We start from the raw sequence: 17790 nt of genomic DNA on the forward strand, positions 1-17790 counted from the left end.
AACGATGTCGGTTGAGAAGCCGAGAGAGAAGTAAACCCGTATGTCGGGGAGTTGCTTCACAATCTTGCGTTACAGTTCATCGAACCATGGAGGTTGAATCCCTGCGTGAACCAAAACCGCGAGTTCTTGGATTTACTTGTATCTGGGCAAGCATTAGACCGATTCGATTAATTCGACTCTCGGACCGTTCACTCACCGACTGGAATTCTTACAGAATAAATGTACAAAATAAAATCCTTACAATGCTCTCGAAAACAATAAATACAAATTACAAATGGCCAAATTCCAGTCGACTCGCGTTCAGTTATTATTCCACTCTAACTCACTGTGAGTTTAGGGAAAAAGACCGAAGAACTGAAATTCAATGGACGCTCTCACTGAATAGGGCGTTGGACCCTGTGAGTGTTGATTAGGGCGTTGAACCCTGTGCTCGATGATTAGGGCGTTGAACCCTAATATTATTCGGCCTAAGGATCAGGCTCGACCCGTATGGCAAACAAGTGCGGAAAGATAACACGCAACATGTTAATAACAGACAAGGTGTTTTGTATTTACCGAATGTACGTGGATTAACAAGTTTATTAATCCGGGGTATTTTTGGCATGCAAATCCTACCCTAGACAAACCAGCACGTGCCAATGTTTTAGCATTCGACTTTGTTTTGAGAACCTGACAAAGAGAGTCAAATCTCATGTGTGTGGATTGATTTTACAGTTGTTCTGTATTGTGACACTGAATTTCCACTGAATTAGCCAAACTCGTGTTTTGACTCTAGATTTGGAATCTAGAATTCCTCCTAACCATTATCTAGTGTTTGGTTAGGTCGAGTGAAAGGTTAATCAGCATTTTGCATGTTTTCTGACAGAGATAACCGTTCTAGTTACCCGAGTCTATGTTAGGATGACAGAAACTCATCAGTTAGATAAGAAAAGGCTATGCAGATGAACCTGCACCTGAACAGGTAGCCCGTTATTATCCCGTACTGTAGTGTTTCTGTCATGCTAACCTTAAGAGTGTCGTTGAATTGTGAAATGACGATTTTGCCCTTTATTTGAAAATTGTTTTCAGAAAAGGGGAAATATCGCAATGCGGGCCACCTCGGCCTGTAGCCGGTGTCGACCAATTCCCTGGATCGTCCAGGGTTATGCAAGAACCCCGAAAAAGCCAAAGAACCGGTCGGTCTGCCCGGAAGTGATCTAGAAAGATCTTCTGCATCATGACCTGAGTTACTTGGAATCAGGTAAAAACTCAAATTGAGACACAGAAGCCCTTTTCAGACGTCCATGCTACATCGGACCGCGCGTTTCGGGTTTTGAAATTGATAAGTTTGAACAGGGCACCGACGTCATTTGACAACTCATCGACGAGAGTTATCAGTTAATGGCCAATTCGTGTAAACTTTATCAGTGTAAAGTGGGTTTAATCATGTGAGCGTCCCGATTAACCCGTTTGTGGAATTGATGCTTAAGGGTTATGCCGAATGCATTAATTGTGAAAACGATTCACGACTCGACGACCAAGACGATTCCATAAGGATCGAGGATAATTTGGTCCAATGACCGAAACTACCCTCATAACCGAATGGACCCGAATGAGTCATCGATACCCGAATCCATGCATGCTTTGTTTTGAAAAGACATTTTCATGCGATATTGCGACGATAATGTAAATTGCAAATTACACGAAAGCCGAGAACAGACTCAAAACTGGAAGAGGAAGCCTCATGCAACCCGTACGAGTCTAAGAGGCTCTCGACCACTTCTCTTTGGAGATAGCCGAGAAGTCCCATGGCCCGAATGGGGTTCCACGAGGTTTACCCGTCTCGTTTCGAATCATTTCTCGCATGCTCAAACGACAAACATGATAAATGACACGATTAAACGAAAATCGGTATTGCCATGATTTGAATAACGCATTCGAACATGCAAACATGCACACACAAGTTATTTAAGGAATCGATAAAACAATACCGACTTCATGCATGTAAGAAAACACGAGAAGACTCAGGAATCGAACTTGGATCAGGCTAAGAAGGCCGTTCTTAACCCGAGGAAAGCAAGCCAAGTCTCGGTTACCTCTTCTTGAGGCAAACCCGAGAGCTCTTTTGCTTATTTCGGGTCGGGAAGGTCTTCCGAGGGTCGATCCAAACGTTTTCCGACATGCTAACATGTTAATCGAGGATAAACATGCATGATATAATGTAAAAAGTGCATAAACATGAAGTCTTGCAAGTGAACATGCTTTGTGCACCATATTACTCCATAGCCATGCAAATAATGTAAAAAGCCCTAACTCCTCTAAGTCAAAAGTGATTTACCTAGCCTCGGGATACGAGGAAAGAGTCGGGGAAGTGTTCGAGAGTCGGGTGACTCGGTTGAACGCTTGAAAGAATGCTCGGGTGCAAGGACATGCACGTTCGGGGAGCTAGGTGCACGGGAGGCCGGCTGGCATGCGCGGGCGCGCGGCTGGACGCGCGGGCGGGCGGCTGGGTGCGCGGCTAGACGCGCGGGGGCGCGGGCGCGCGGCTGTGCGCGCGGCTGGACGCGCGGGCGCCCGGCTGTGCGCGCGGCTGTGCGCGCGGGCGCGCTGCTGTGCGCGCGTGTGCACGGCTGGACGCTCGAGTGTGCGGTAAATACAAATATGGAGCCGGAGATGTCCTAGGAGGCCGAAACTGGATTTCTCAGATTGCTTTCTGAGTTTCTTGGGCGATCCGGAGATTACTGCTATCTCTGTTTGCTGAGATCGAGCCTCTAAGGATATGAAAAGTGCATCTGAGACCCTTAAAGCACTGCTCGAGGGGTCTAGATGAGTTGTGTGATTCATTCCGACAATCCCACATTGAGCCTTGAGAAGGCTAGCATTGTGTAAGGTAAGCATCCGGTGTCAAGTTTCCCCAAAGAGGACCTCCGGATATGGATTTTCACTGAAAATGGCCTTTTGTGCCTTTCGGAGGTTACTCGGGAAGCCGTGAAGGGTTTTGCTGTCTGTTTTGCCCAATTGCGAATGTCCGCTGGAGTTTTCAGGGCAATGTAGTGTGAACTTCGTTTTCTGTAATTCCATCAGACCAGTATCCGGTTACGCTCTTCCGAAGAAGGGTATACCCGTTTTGTCATTCGGAAGTCATTCAGAGTGTCTGTATGGCTTCTAAAAGACAATATGAAGCATTGCTCGTGCTCTGTATGATTGAGGGGCATGGCCGCATCTGATATTTGAAATTAACTTTTCTTCGAGAAACCGGCATTTTTGGACTTCCACTGAAAAGTTGTCTGTATACAGAAAGTTGTTCTGTATAGAGCAGATGATTTGCAAAATGCCTTTGGGGACACGTTTCATCTGTTTGGCATTGGAGTGGATTTTTGGGGTACAATATTGGCTGTCTTCCGATGATCGAGCGAACTATCGGAAAATAGAACTGTCCGTGTGATATACTGAAAATGCCGGTTTTGGATATTGCTGAGCTCTCTAGTCACTCTATTACCCTTTGGTGACCCCTGGAGTCCTTCTGTCATATGCATGTGTCATTTGCCCGATTTTGCCGACTTGAGGATGAATAGTGATTTTCTGCTCTGTTAAGTCGTTTTTCTGTATTCTGCTTAGGTTGTGGCTTGGATCATTGCTGATATCATCGTTTGGAAAGGTGAGCCAAAATGGGGTGCTGACAGCTTGCCCCTCTTTGACTGCATGCTCGAGTAGAGGATGCAGCCAAAGACTTCAGAAGCGCCCCAATTTGATAGCAATGATTGACATGGAATTTCCGATAACAGTCTTCTCCCTCTTACTTTGGATATGTGGGGATGTTATACCTGATGCAGAAATGTAAAAGTTAGGATGAACCTGAGGGGATGGACCCCTAAACAGATAAGTAGTCGGGACGTACCCGAAGTGCAGGAAAGTAGTCGGGACGTACCCGAAATGCAGGAAAAGTAGTTGGGACGTACCCGAAATGCAGAAAAGTAGTCGGGACGTACCCGAAATGCAGGAAAGTAGTCGGGACGTACCCGAAATGCAGGAAAAGTTGTTGGGACGTACCCGAAATGCGGAAAAGTAGTCGAGACTTACCCGAAATGCGGTAAACTAGTCGGGACGTACCCGAAATGCAGGAAAGTAGTCGGGACGTACCCGAAATGCAGAAAAAGTAGTCGGGACGTACCCGAAGGGTTTGCAATATGCACGGGGCGCATACCGAATGAACAACATGGTTCAAAGGCGCCTACCCAATGGACTTGCGGGGTACGGGGCGTGTTGCCCGGCGGGTTTGCAAGGTGCGGGGTGTTTTGCCCGGCGGTTTGCATGGTGCAGAAAAGTAGTCGGGACGTACCCGAAATGCGGAAAAGTAGTCGGGACGTACCCGAAGTGCGGAAAATAGTCGGGACGTACCCGAAATGCAGAAAAGTAGTCGGGACGTACCCGAAATGCAGGAAAAGTAGTCGGGACGTACCCGAAGTGCGGAAAATAGTCGGGACGAACCCGAAATGCGGAAAAGTAGTCGGGACGTACCCGAAATGCGGAAAAGTAGTCGGGACGTACCCGAAATGCGGAAAAGTAGTCGGGACGTACCCGAAATGCAGGAAAGTAGTCGGGACGTACCCGAAATGCGGAAAAGTAGTCGGGACATACCCGAAATGCAGAAAAGTAAATTGCATGGGATGCATTGCAAAAAGTAAATGCAAACGTTGGGGTGTTGCGTGAGGTGTGGAAGGAATCATTGTGATTCCTCTATCACTGAGCTTGTCTGTGCTGCAATCGATGTGGTGGCAGAATGCTTCGTTACTTGCCAACTGATTGCGATGCAACTGAGTGCCTGGAGTGCTGCTTTGAAGATTCTTCTTTTGGGTTGAGATTGTCACCCGTCACATGAAGTAGAGATGAATCGATCTTGGGGAGACATCTTCCAAGGAGCTTTGATTTGTCGGAGGCAGGCGTTGATGCTGGGACGAAGTCATTTCACTGAAGCCTTACCTCTGTGGCAGTGATGCGTTTGATCTGCCGAAAGTCGGGCTCGCCGCTAGGCAGTTACCTATTGGGCTGTCGGAAACCGGCTTTGCTGTTGAGGAATGATTATGCTTTGCCAGAGGCCAGCTCTGCTGCTTGGGCGGTCATGCTTTGACCTGCAAGAAGTTCGCCGAAAGTCGGCGTCTTGTATTGCGAGACTCGAGCTCTAAGACAGAGCGCCTACGTATCCCATAGAACCGGGAATCAGAGTCTGTCGTAGTTCATGCTGTTTGCAGTACCTGTGATCCTGACATTACTAGTAAATCATGTGAGAAATACTAACAAGTGATAGATACAGGTAAGCATGAAAATGTTGTTGTAACACGCAGATCTTCAGTTTTGGGTCACCTAAGTGACTCGTGAAGAATTTTGCTTTAATAATGCAGATGGATCTCGTTCTCGGAGGCCTAGATGCGTGGCCTCCATGGGCTCCCATTAGCTATGTATTGGGCATATCGAGACATCCTCGACAATGCCCTAGCAGCTCTATCGGTTGTTCGACGCACCCGTCGGCTTTGAACCCTTCTCAATAGGATACCGTAGGGCGGCTGCATTTGCAACTCGTTTGGAGATTTCTGTTTAGATTTGATCAGACTCGGTCTGACCATTTCCAGAATGCTATGACTAGACCTCGGAAAGGAATGTCTGGGATTTCGGCTTTGTAGTAGCCTGTTGAAGGGTGGCTGTGACCCATTTTGGGGTTATGCAAAGACAAAGAGAAAAGAGAAAGCTTGGGGGAACGCGCTGCCCCAAGCTAAAAGGATACACGAGTTCACGCCTGCAGCGAGATGTACCCCTTTTCCTCTGCTCTTTTGTTGTGTAGACTATCCCAAACTGCTTGGATGGCACGCTCGGTTTGCCCACTGTGCTTGAGGAGGAATCCGCGCTGAACGGTTGAGCTGTATTAGAGGGCTGATCGAGAATCATGTTGGAGTAGATAATCTGGCCACTTCCGTTGAGGATCCCTAGTTCGCACGATGTGTGAGGAACCAGGGAGTCATTTTTATCCATCTCTCGTTTAACTCTCCTTTTGCTACGGTCACCCACCTCGGGGCCGTACCTCTCAACCTAAAGGGGATGAGCTCTCCTTTTGCCACGACCGCCCTAGAGGGTTTCCGGTCGTGCCTCTCTTTTGCCCTAGCTTTTGCCTAGGCCGCCCCAAAAGGGGTTTTCGACCTAGCGGGCTCGATTCTTTTATCTCTCGAGTTTGTAAGGGCGAAGGGTTCGAAGGATTCAACCTCCGAGTGCATTGTGTTCTGTCTCAGTCGAGGAGTTGTGTCTGCTGCTTCCCCCTTTTATTTTATTTTATTTTTTTTTATTCGGGGTTTATTGACTGCTTTTAAATTGGCGGGGCCGGTGCTTTTGGTGAACGTCGGCGTTGCCTTGTTTTGCTCTTTGGCGGGTTTTTCCCGCGTCTTTTCTCTCTCTCTTCATTGGCGGGTTTTTCCCATTTCTTTTTGCTCTGTTTTTTTTTCTTTGCAGCTGGGGTTTGTTTTGTGCCCCGTGTCTTTGTTTGAAACTCCTCGACTTTGTATCGCCGAGGCCACTTTGGTGTGCTTTGCCTTGTGGAGACTTGTTGTGTGTTGCTAGCCCTATTTTGTGAGGACCGGCTTTCTTGGAAGTTTGACTCCCGTGCACTCGAAAGTTGAACTTCGCGTCATTTGCCCTTGCAATCTTCAGGTGAATTCCCCTATAGTCTAGAAGGAAAATACAAAATTGCCATAAGGAATCAGTGGCCGGGGTTGTCTTGGTGCTTGTTGTGGAGGAGGCCTGGTCTTGACGCAAATGACCAGGAGCGTTCCAACGTCACTTGCTGGAGTGACCCACTATGGCGACCTCGGGGCGAACTTCCACCAGGGAGGCCCCAGTGTACGTCGCTTGCCGAGGTTGTGTTGGCGCGAACTTCAACCGGGGATGCCCCAGTGTACGTCGCTTGGAAAAGTTGTGCTAGTGCGAACTTCAACCGGGGATGCCCCAGTGTACGTCGCTTGGAAATGCTTATCGTGGGTGGATGATGTCCGAGGTGTTCTCGGTGCAAGTGTTGAACGCGAATGCCCCGGTCTTTATCGTCGATGTGACTTGTGGTGGGCGGTTTGTGCAACTGTCGCCCCTGATCGTCTCATGTCGTCAATGTCAATTGAAATGGTTGTGTTGATGGCATATGGCTCGCTCAGTTGTTTTTGTCTTTAGCTTTGTAGGGGGTACCTCCGTGCCAAGCCCCTTCCCTGTCAAAGTATAAGGGAGGAGGCTCGAGAGGAGTTCTCGGAAGGCGTGAGCTTGTGCATCACTCTTCGCCTGTGATCGGCGTGTCCCTGTAAAAGATGACAAAGAAGATAGTGTGTTAGGCGACTATGCGAGGGGATATGTGGTAAGAAATATGGGGTGGACCCATGGGAAAATCCCTTTTGTCCCGCACGCGACCCATGGGGTGTCGCGTGTGGATGACATTTGTTTCCGGGAATGTAGTCATCACCACTCTGGAGTGGTTAGACCATGACTGAGGTCACATAAGCATGTTTTCCCTAATTGCGAGTAGGCATGAGCAGCCGTCTTAGGGAAGGCTCGAGGAGCCGGGTCCCATGAGGACAGGTGAGTCGAATAGGTCCAACAGAACTAATAGGGCATCTTCAAGACTGTCCTAATGCTCCATTGAAGGATGTGTTCATGTCGAGAGCCCATTTGTGGGAATGCATTTGAATGAAAGCAACAGAGAGTTTAAAGAAAACTGCGCGTGTTGCCCCAGTATTCAATCAGTGACCCCAACGGAGGTGGATGAGATCCATTTTTTTGATCGGAGGCATGATCGTGCTGGTATCTCCTACGACTGAGGGTTGGGTCATGCTCTGTTTGTGGAGCTGTCACTTTCGGTCTTTGTAGTGGAAGGATTAGACTTGCTCCTCGGAGTATCGCTTGGATGAATTTGAATCCAAGTCGATTTTTGGATTTCAGATGAGCCTGAAAGCAGTAAATGCGAGGCGTCAAAACCTAAAGGCAGTAACTGCCGGGCCGGAGCCCAAAAGTGGGGCCGAAGCCCGATAGTGGCCGAAGCCCAAAAGTGGGGCCAAAGCCAGATGCGGGGCCAAAGTCCGATGCGGGGCCAAAGCCCGATGCAGTAAATGCGGGGTCGATAGGAAAGTGCAAGAACTGTGAAAGCAAAGGTCAATGTTAGGGAATAGCGCAGGGCGCTGCAAGGCGGTGACTCTGATTTGCTTGCGGTATTGCTCTGTGGAGCAAGGATGGGGACTTAGTGTTGAAATCCCAAGGAGCCGGATGAGAGACGTTTGTTGTCTCAATTGTGGTCGCTCAGTATTCAGGCTGTCTTCTTGTTGAGAATTTCCTGCAATAGGAAAAGAAAACAATGAAGGAGCATGAACTGTTCAGGATTTCAATGCAAGAGTGTAAGGAAGCGAACTGGCCTGGTAGGTGTCGTGCGAGCACACCGAGAGACATGCATTGATTCTTTGAGCGTGCGTGCATGAGTTAGTGTGAACATGCTTGGACATGTATGAGGCACGCTTAATCGTTGGTAGATGCGTGGGGTCATGTGGAGAGATGTGCGTCCAATCATGCGATGATGCTCTCTGTTAGTAAGAAGTTGTTGTTGGTTAGTTTCGCCTTGGAAGGTGGGTCAGCCCTCGGTCCATAGCTCGCCTTGCCATGGAGGAAGAGTGAAGGCCGCAAGGTGGCCTGCCCGCGAAGGTTGGCACGACTCGCCTGTCATGTGAGGTGGGTGGCCGGGATGGACGGCTTCTGGTCATAGCACATCTCGCTATGGAGAAGTGAAGACCGCGGGTGGTCTACCCGCAAAGGTTGGCACGACTCGCCTGTCGTGCGGGGTGGGTGGCCGGGCTAGACGGCTTCTGGTCATAGTACATCTCGCTATGGAGAAGTGAAGACCGCGGGTGGTCTACCCGCAAAGGTTGGCACAACTTGTCTATCGTGTGGAAATGCGTTGTAGCCGCAAGACAATAAATATATCAAATGTATGCAATGCATGAGTTTTGAAAGCTAATGTTGTCGTTCGCATCGATTCAAAGAGTTTAAAATACAATGCAGTTTGGAAAATAAATCCTTAAGTCGATCTTCCATCCTGCTCGGGGCACAAGTGAACATTGCCACGGAAAACACCAATTCCAGGCGAAAGCCTAGTGGAGATATCTATCCTAAGATGGGTGGGGACCTCCATGGGTCCTCTTCTTGGATCTCTCCAAGGTAGCGTTTGCACGTGCCAACTCCTGATCGCGTCTCTGTAACTCGGCGCGTGCTTGGGCGAGCTCCCTTTGAAGCTGGCGCTGATCGATGAGTTGCTCATCTTTCTCGGCGACCTCCCAACGAAGGCGGTCCCTCTCAGACCTGAGGCTAGTGAGTTCCGCTTGGACGGCGATGCTCGAAGTTGAGGGTGCCCCATATGGTGTGCTATCCTCAAGTTGTGGAGAGCCGGTAAAATCTTCGTGTACAAACGAACTCCGTCGGTAGAAACGGAGGATGTACTCTTCCGTAGCCTGAAAATCCCGTTCATCCTGAGTAGGGTGTTCGGGACAGTAAGGTAGCTCTGTGACCGCAGTGCGCCATGCGGATAAGACCTGTTGGATATCACTTTGGCAATCTACGGACGTCTGATCCTCCCGCCAAGTGTGTTCAAACCTAGTCCGTGCCGTGTTCTCGGGGACTGTCTGTAGGCTACCGAACTGCCTCATTACTCGCGACGGGAAGTAAGTGGTGGACCCCGCATGGCTCAAAAGTGCGATTCCGTTAAAATCATGGGATCTAAGGGCCATGGGTCCGGGTGGCATCCACGCGGCACGCCACTTAAAGCCCTTGGGTGATATTTCACGAAAAATTTTGATCCACTCGGCAACCTTGCGTTCTTCCACGTGCACTAAAGGTAGTAATCGAGAAATGATCGACTCCGAGTGGTTGAAAAACAGGACTGGGGGCACGAGGCCAAAGGGGCTTGCGTGGCTCTGTAGCCAAATTTGCAAAAGGATTGGGGACCCCCTCAACCTTCGATCAACTGTTCGCGTAACGCGGTCGAGCGACCGAATGGTCTCAGGCACTAGGGCTACCTCGTACCCGCGGCCTCCGACCACTTGGAGGATGACGCTAGCCAAAGCTGCGTCGATGCGATCGACTGCGCTAGGGAATAAAAGGGTTCCAAAAATAAGGAGCAAAACTGCATGACATAAGTTTGCTTGAAAAATGTCCCCTCGAACCTCGCGTGCTTGTGATTCGATAAAGCAGAGAAGTTTCGTGGTTACTATCTCAATGCCTCCGGAGTATGCAAGTTCGGCATGCAGTTGATATCTGTGCACCCTGAGTAGGCGCGAGACTAAGACCAATCGAGTAGTACGGAGGTTAGGCTCCACAATGCCGTGGGAAATAGCAGTCCTGCCAATGAGGGTCCGATACTCCTCAATGATAGGCGTAAGCTCTGTACCCTGAATGTTGAAGACCGCATGGGTTGGATCCCAGAACGTCACAGCTGCTCCTAGGAAATTCCAATCTACTCGGCGTGTGGAGAGCATGGGCACATCTCCGACGAAGGAAGTGATATAGTTTCGGTCAATTTGACGCAAGCTGGTCCATATGTGACTGATCTGCTCAAGCGGTGGCGTGATTCTGTCGAGGTGCAGAAAGGAAGCCGAATGCGACATCCCTTACCAAGATGTAAAGAAGATCAGCTTAGGACTCATCAATGCAAATGACACCCTAATTTTGAAAACTGTATGATGCATGAGTGCGAAAAATAAATGCCCATGGCTTAATAAAATTACAAGGTACATATACACCGCTCTTGAAATGGAAAAGACTCAAGTGGCTCGTAGGCCGACTCGATAGACTGTTGCCGAAGTCGGGTAGAAGGCTTGCATGGAAGCATAGCACGATGCATGGTTCAGTGCTACAGGGACCGTGCTACCTAGGGATGGAGGCCCCCGACTCAAGGGTATAAATTCCTTGAAATCGGGCGGGATTCTTTTCAAGGCCTAAGCGACAGTCGAACCGCGCGCCGTACCCCTACTTCGAACCCCTGTCTAACCTAGCTTCCTAGATTGCCGCTCGTGGGATTTCAAGCGTGGTACCTAAATCCACTAGAATGATGCAATGCAAGTGCAGAAAAGTAAATGTGCAAGAAAAGTAAATGTACGGAAAGCGATAAATAAACATGCAAGCAAGCAAACGGATCGAGCCTGAACCCACTAAGTATATCCCCAGCGGAGTCGCCAACCTGTACGGACCCGAATGTGGACTCTCGTCGGGGCCCGCATTGCGCGCTTTTGGATCGCGCGGCTTGGGAGTGTCCACCTTCCCGTGGGGACGCGTGACGGACACGCGTGAGAGAAGGAGTCGCCACTTATCATTTTACGACCCGTAGGTCGAAGGCGGATAAGTTACCCGAGTCTAGGGGTATGGAACACCTAGTTTGTTGTTAAGGCATTGATCTGTGCAGAACCGGAAAATCCGTGTTCGGGGGTTCATGTTACGTGCAGGCCTATATCCCGCATGCCCTTTCGGTACTCTAGTTTGCTAGGCTTGCATGTTTTATGATTTACCGCATGAATTAAGCTGCACTCGGCTCGCACGTTTTGACACCGGAGATTCGGTGAATTAAACGATGTCGGTTGAGAAGCCGAGAGAGAAGTAAACCCGTATGTCGGGGAGTTGCTTCACAATCTTGCGTTACAGTTCATCGAACCGTGGAGGTTGAATCCCTGCGTGAACCAAAACCGCGAGTTCTTGGATTTACTTGTATCTGGGCAAGCATTAGACCGATTCGATTAATTCGACTCTCGGACCGTTCGCTCACCGACTGGAATTCTTACAGAATAAATGTACAAAATAAAATCCTTACAATGCTCTCGAAAACAATAAATACAAATTACAAATGGCCGAATTCCAGTCGACTCGCGTTCGGTTATTATTCCACTCTAACTCATCGTGAGTTTAGGGAAAAAGACCAAAGAACTGAAATTCAATGGACGCTCTCACTGAATAGGGCGTTGGACCCTGTGCTCGATGATTAGGGCGTTGAACCCTAATATTATTCGGCCTAGGGATCAGGCTCGACCCGTATGGCAAACAAGTGCGGAAAGATAACACGCAACATGTTAATAACAGACAAGGGGTTTTGTATTTACCGAATGTACGTGGATTAACAAGTTTATTAATCCGGGGTATTTTTGGCATGCAAATCCTACCCTAGACAAACCAGCACGTGCCAATGTTTTAGCAGTCGACTTTGTTTTGAGAACCTGACAAAGAGAGTCAAATCTCATGTGTGTGGATTGATTTTACAGTTGTTCTGTATTGTGACACTGAATTTCCACTGAATTAGCCAAACTCGTGTTTTGACTCTAGATTTGGAATCTAGAATTCGTCCTAACCATTATCTAGTGTTTGGTTAGGTCGAGTGAAAGGTTAATCAGCATTTTGCATGTTTTCTGACAGAGATAACCGTTCTAGTTACCCGAGTCTATGTTAGGATGACAGAAACTCATCAGTTAGATAAGAAAAGGCTATGCAGATGAACCTGCACCTGAACAGGTAGCCCGTTCTTATCCCGTACTGTAGTGTTTCTGTCATGCTAACCTTAAGAGTGTCGTTGAATTGTGAAATGACGATTTTGCCCTTTATTTGAAAATTGTTTTCAGAAAAGGGGAAACATCGCAGTGCGGGCCACCTCGGCCTGTAGCCGGTGTCGACCAATTCCCTGGATTGTCCAGGGTTATGCAAGAACCTCGAAAAAGCCAAAGAACCGGTCGGTCTGCCCAGAAGTGATCTAGAAAGATCTTCTGCATCATGACCTGAGTTACCTGGAATCAGGTAAAAACTCAAGTTGAGACACAGAAGCCCTTTTCAGTCGTCCATGCTACATCGGACCGCGCGTTTCGGGTTTTGAAATTGATAAGTTTGAACAGGGCACCGACGTCATTTGACAACTCATCGACGCAAGTTATCAGTTAATGGCCAATTCGTGTAAACTTTATCAGTGTAAAGTGGGTTTAATCATGTGAGCGTCCCGATTAACCCGTTTGTGGAATTGATGCTTAAGGGTTATGCCGAATGCATTAATTGTGAAAACGATTCACGACTCGACGACCAAGACGATTCCATAAGGATCGAGGATAATTTGGTCCAATGACCGAAACTACCCTCATAACCGAATGGACCCGAATGAGTCATCGATACCCGAATCCATGCATGCTTTGTTTTGAAAAGACATTTTCATGCGATATTGCGACGATAATGTAAATTGCAAATTACACGAAAGCCGAGAACAGACTCAAAACGGGAAGAGGAAGCCTCATGCAACCCGTACGAGTCTAAGAGGCTCTCGGCCACTTCTCTTTGGAGATAGCCGAGAAGTCCCATGGCCCGAATGGGGTTCCACGAGGTTTACCTGTCTCGTTTCGAATCATTTCTCGCATGCTCAAACGACAAACATGATAAATGACACGATTAAACGAAAATCGGTATTGCCATGATTTGAATAACGCATTCGAAAATGCAAACATGCACAAACAAGTTATTTAAGGAATCGATAAAACAATACCGACTTCATGCATGTAAGAAAACACGAGAAGACTCGGGAATCGAACTTGGATCGGGCTAAGAAGGCCGTTCTTAACCCGAGGAAAGCAAGCCAAGTCTCGGTTACCTCTTCTTGAGGCAAACCCGAGAGCTCTTTTGCTTATTTCGGGTCGGGAAGGTCCTCCGAGGGTCGATCCAAACGTTTCCCGACATGCTAACATGTTAATCGAGGATAAACATGCATGATATAATGTAAAAAGTGCATAAACATGAAGTCTTGCAAGTGAACATGCTTTGTGCACCATATTACTCCATAGACATGCAAATAATGTAAAAAGCCCTAACTCCTCTAAGTCAAGAGTGATTTACCTACCCTCGGGATACGAAGAAAGAGTCAGGGAATTGTTCGAGAGTCGGGTGACTCGGTTGAACGCTTGAAAGAATGCTCGGGTGCAAGGACATGCACGTTCGGGGAGCTAGGTGCACAGGAGGCCGGCTGGCGTGCGGCTGTGCTCGTGGCTGGACTCGCGGGCGCGCGGCTGTGCGCGCGGGCGCGCTGCTGTGCGCGCGTGCGCGCGGCTGGACGCGCGAGTGTGCGGCTACGGGTGCACTGTTCACCCGAGAGCACGATCTTCACCCGAACTGAGGAAATCAACCTGAAATGATGAGCAAATGACTTCAAACCAAAAATCTAATTTCGTGAATGAATTCCTTGGGTCCAAAACATGTGGTCCATGGAGTTTGAGAAGTTTTGAACTTAAGTCGGGATGATGAACATCGGCTTCCGACTTAAGAAACTCAAAGCTTTTTTCGGGTTTGCTTCGATTTTTCTCTCTTGGTTTTGAAGTGTTGAAGCTTGCTGGTTCTTGGCTATGGAGTTGAGAGCTTTTCTTGAGGGAGAAAGCTTGGAGAGAGTGTGCAAGAGGAGAAGTGATTATCTTAATCACTTTTGGGCCATTTATAGGCAAAGCTAATGACACAATTAGCAAAAGCAAGTGCTCTTAACCCCGATGCTTAGAAAATATCAAGCCTCATCCTCTTCCATTGCATTAATGAAGAAGAGATAAGACATTGATGAGCATTGATGAGCATTGATGGAGGCTTGAGTGTTGTCTTCAAACTCTTGGATATTTTCAAGCAAGAGTGCAAGTTGGCTTCTTGCATTGAAGAAGAAGAAGAAGCTTCTAGAGTAAAGGGTGACTCATCTTGAATAGCCCGTGGGTCCCACGACCGAAGAGGAGAAACCGGGAAAAAGCTCGGGTCTCGATTGATCGCGCATTCGATGTTCGTGGTTTGAATTGAACGTCGAATTATCGATATACGCGAGGAAATGGATTTAATGAGTCCGAGATTGGCATTTTCCATGAGAAATTGCCAAATGTCTGTAAGAGGCTTGGAAGCCAGTTTTGCTCCTTTTATGCATTCAGAGCAAGGTTACCCACTTCTGACAGCATATCTTGTATCTGCATCCCACGTCGGTCATTTTGACATAAATTGTCAAATTACGTGAGCCCTTGTCCCTTTAGCCGGTAAATACAAATATGGAGCCGGAGATGTCCTAGGAGGCCGAAACTGGATTTCTCAGATTGCTTTCTGAGTTTCTTGGGCGATCCGGAGATTACTGCTATCTCTGTTTGCTGAGATCGGGCCTCTAAGGATATGAAAAGTGCATCTGAGACCCTTAAAGCACTGCTCGAGGGGTCTAGATGAGTTGTGTGATTCATTCCGACAATCCCACATTGAGCCTTGAGAAGGCTAGCATTGTGTAAGGTAAGCATCCGGCGTCAAGTTTCCCCAAAGAGGACCTCCGGATATGGATTTTCACTGAAAATGGCCTTTTGTGCCTTTCGGAGGTTACTCGGGAAACCGTGAAGGGTTTTGCTGTCTGTTTTGCCCAATTGCGAATGTCCGCTGGAGTTTTCAGGGCAATGTAGTGTGAACTTCGTTTGCCGTAATTCCATCAGACCAGTATCCGGTTACGCTCTTCCGAAGAAGGGTATACCCGTTTGGTCATTCGGAAGTCATTCAGAGTGTCTGTATGGCTTCTAAAAGACAATATGAAGCATTGCTCGTGCTCTGTATGATTGAGGGGCATGGCCGCATCTGATATTTGAAATTAACTTTTCTTCGAGAAACCGGCATTTTTGGACTTCCACTGAAAAGTTGTCTGTATACAGAAAGTTGTTCTGTATAGAGCAGATGATTTGCAAAATGCCGTTGGGGACACTTTTCATCTGTTTGGCATTGGAGTGGATTTTTGGGGTCCAATATTGGCTGTCTTCCGATGATCGAGCGAACTATCGGAAAATAGAACTGTCCGTGTGATATACTGAAAATGCCGGTTTTGGATATTGCTGAGCTCTCTAGTCACTCTATTACCCTTTGGTGACCCCTGGAGTCCTTCTGTCATATGCATGTGTCATTTGCCCGATTTTGCCGACTTGAGGATGAATAGTGATTTTCTGCTCTGTTAAGTCGTTTTTCTGTATTCTGCTCAGGTTGTGGCTTGGATCATTGCTGATATCATCGTTTGGAAAGGTGAGCCAAAATGGGGTGCTGACAGCATGGAATCACTATCTTCTTCTTCTTGAGTCTCAATATCCCCACTCTCCATCATAATCATGGTCCGCTTGTTTGGACATTGGGAAGCAATGTGACCCGAGCCCAAACAACGAAAACATTTGATATCACGATTTCTTTGAGGTTCAGAAAAAGTTTTACCCTTATCCTTGTTGTTGGCTTGGGTCTTGTAGGTGTCTCCCTTTGGCTTATAATCAGTCTTCTCGTCCGGTTTCGTAGAAGAACCCCACTTCGATCTCCAAGACACTGAACTAGGAGCTTCTACCTTTGAAGATGTTCGACCCCCTCTCTTGAGCTGCCTCTCAACCTTCATGGTCATGTGTACCACGTCGTCAATCTCCACGTAATGTTGCAGCTCAACTACATTGGCAATCTCCCGATTAAGGCCACAGATGAATCGAGCCATGGTTGCTTCTCGGTCCTCCTCAACATTACCACGTATCATGGCTATTTCCATCTCCTTGTAATAATCCTCCACCGACTTGGAACCTTGCTTCAGACTTTGCAACTTCAAGTGTAAGTCCCGATAATAATGGGCAGGAACAAACCTTTTTCTCATTACTGCTTTCATTTCCTCCCAAGTATCAATACGAGGTTCACGATTCCTGCGTCTACTCACAGTTAATTGGTCCCACCAAACAATGGCATAATCAGTGAAAGCAACTGCAGCCAATTTAACTTTCTTTTCCTCTGAATAATTACGACAATCAAACACAAGCTCAACCTTCCTCTCCCATTCAATGTAAACATCGGGGTCGTTTTTACCTTGGAATGGAGGTATGATCAGCTTAATCGAACCTGTGTTATGGTCCACGGCGTCTCTTCTCCAGTGCTCCCTACAAATGAAATGCCTTGGTCTGCCTCCTCTTCCTCTACCTCTCCCCCAAGTGGCATCGGAGGCCACTTCCTCTTCTTCATCATATGCTTCTTCATCAAGAGTATCAACGGATGGTTGTCGGTGGGGTCTCCTAATCCGTGGCACGGGCGCAGGTTGAAGCCGTTCCAACCGTTCGTCTTGCCTAACCAACCTTTCTCGGAATTCACCGAAAACCATGTTCATGCGCTCAAACTGTTGTTGCATGGCTCGTAACGTCATGTTCAGATCAGGTCCTCTGTTGTCTCCACTATTTTCCTGTGACATGATAAAATATGCAATTATAAGATTCTCACGCGCTCCCTCACGTGTTTACACTCAGCAAGATGTCACTCAAAACACTCGTGTTTTCACTCAAAATAGGCTTTTATCCTCTGATGTTCTCACACACTCTTGTCTTTTTCCTCTCTTAATTTCCTCTTCAAAGTTCTAGGGCAACTAATCAATCCGATCGCAAGGCAGAAAATGAGTTCAACCCGAACAACTTATAATATTAGATCCAAAGAAAATGATATGACACAATTTGACCCAACGACGTAGTTCATGGATTGATAGAAGACACTAAGTACGGAAGAGCTACTATGACAGGTCAACTTAACGCCAAGACGATTAGAACATAAAGACAACAAATTGTGCAATAAATTCTTCGCCCATGAAGACAGCAAATGGTGCTACGAACAACACCCAATGATACCTCCTTTTTTTTCACTTTTTCTTTCTTTTTTTTTGCACTTTTTCTTTCTTTTTTTTTTTCTTTTTTTTGCACTTTTTTTTCTTCTTTTTTTTTTGACGATTTAGATAGCTAAGATCAAATC

Source organism: Punica granatum, chromosome 3 (genome assembly GCF_007655135.1).
Source record: "Punica granatum isolate Tunisia-2019 chromosome 3, ASM765513v2, whole genome shotgun sequence".
NCBI lineage: Eukaryota > Viridiplantae > Streptophyta > Magnoliopsida > Myrtales > Lythraceae > Punica > Punica granatum.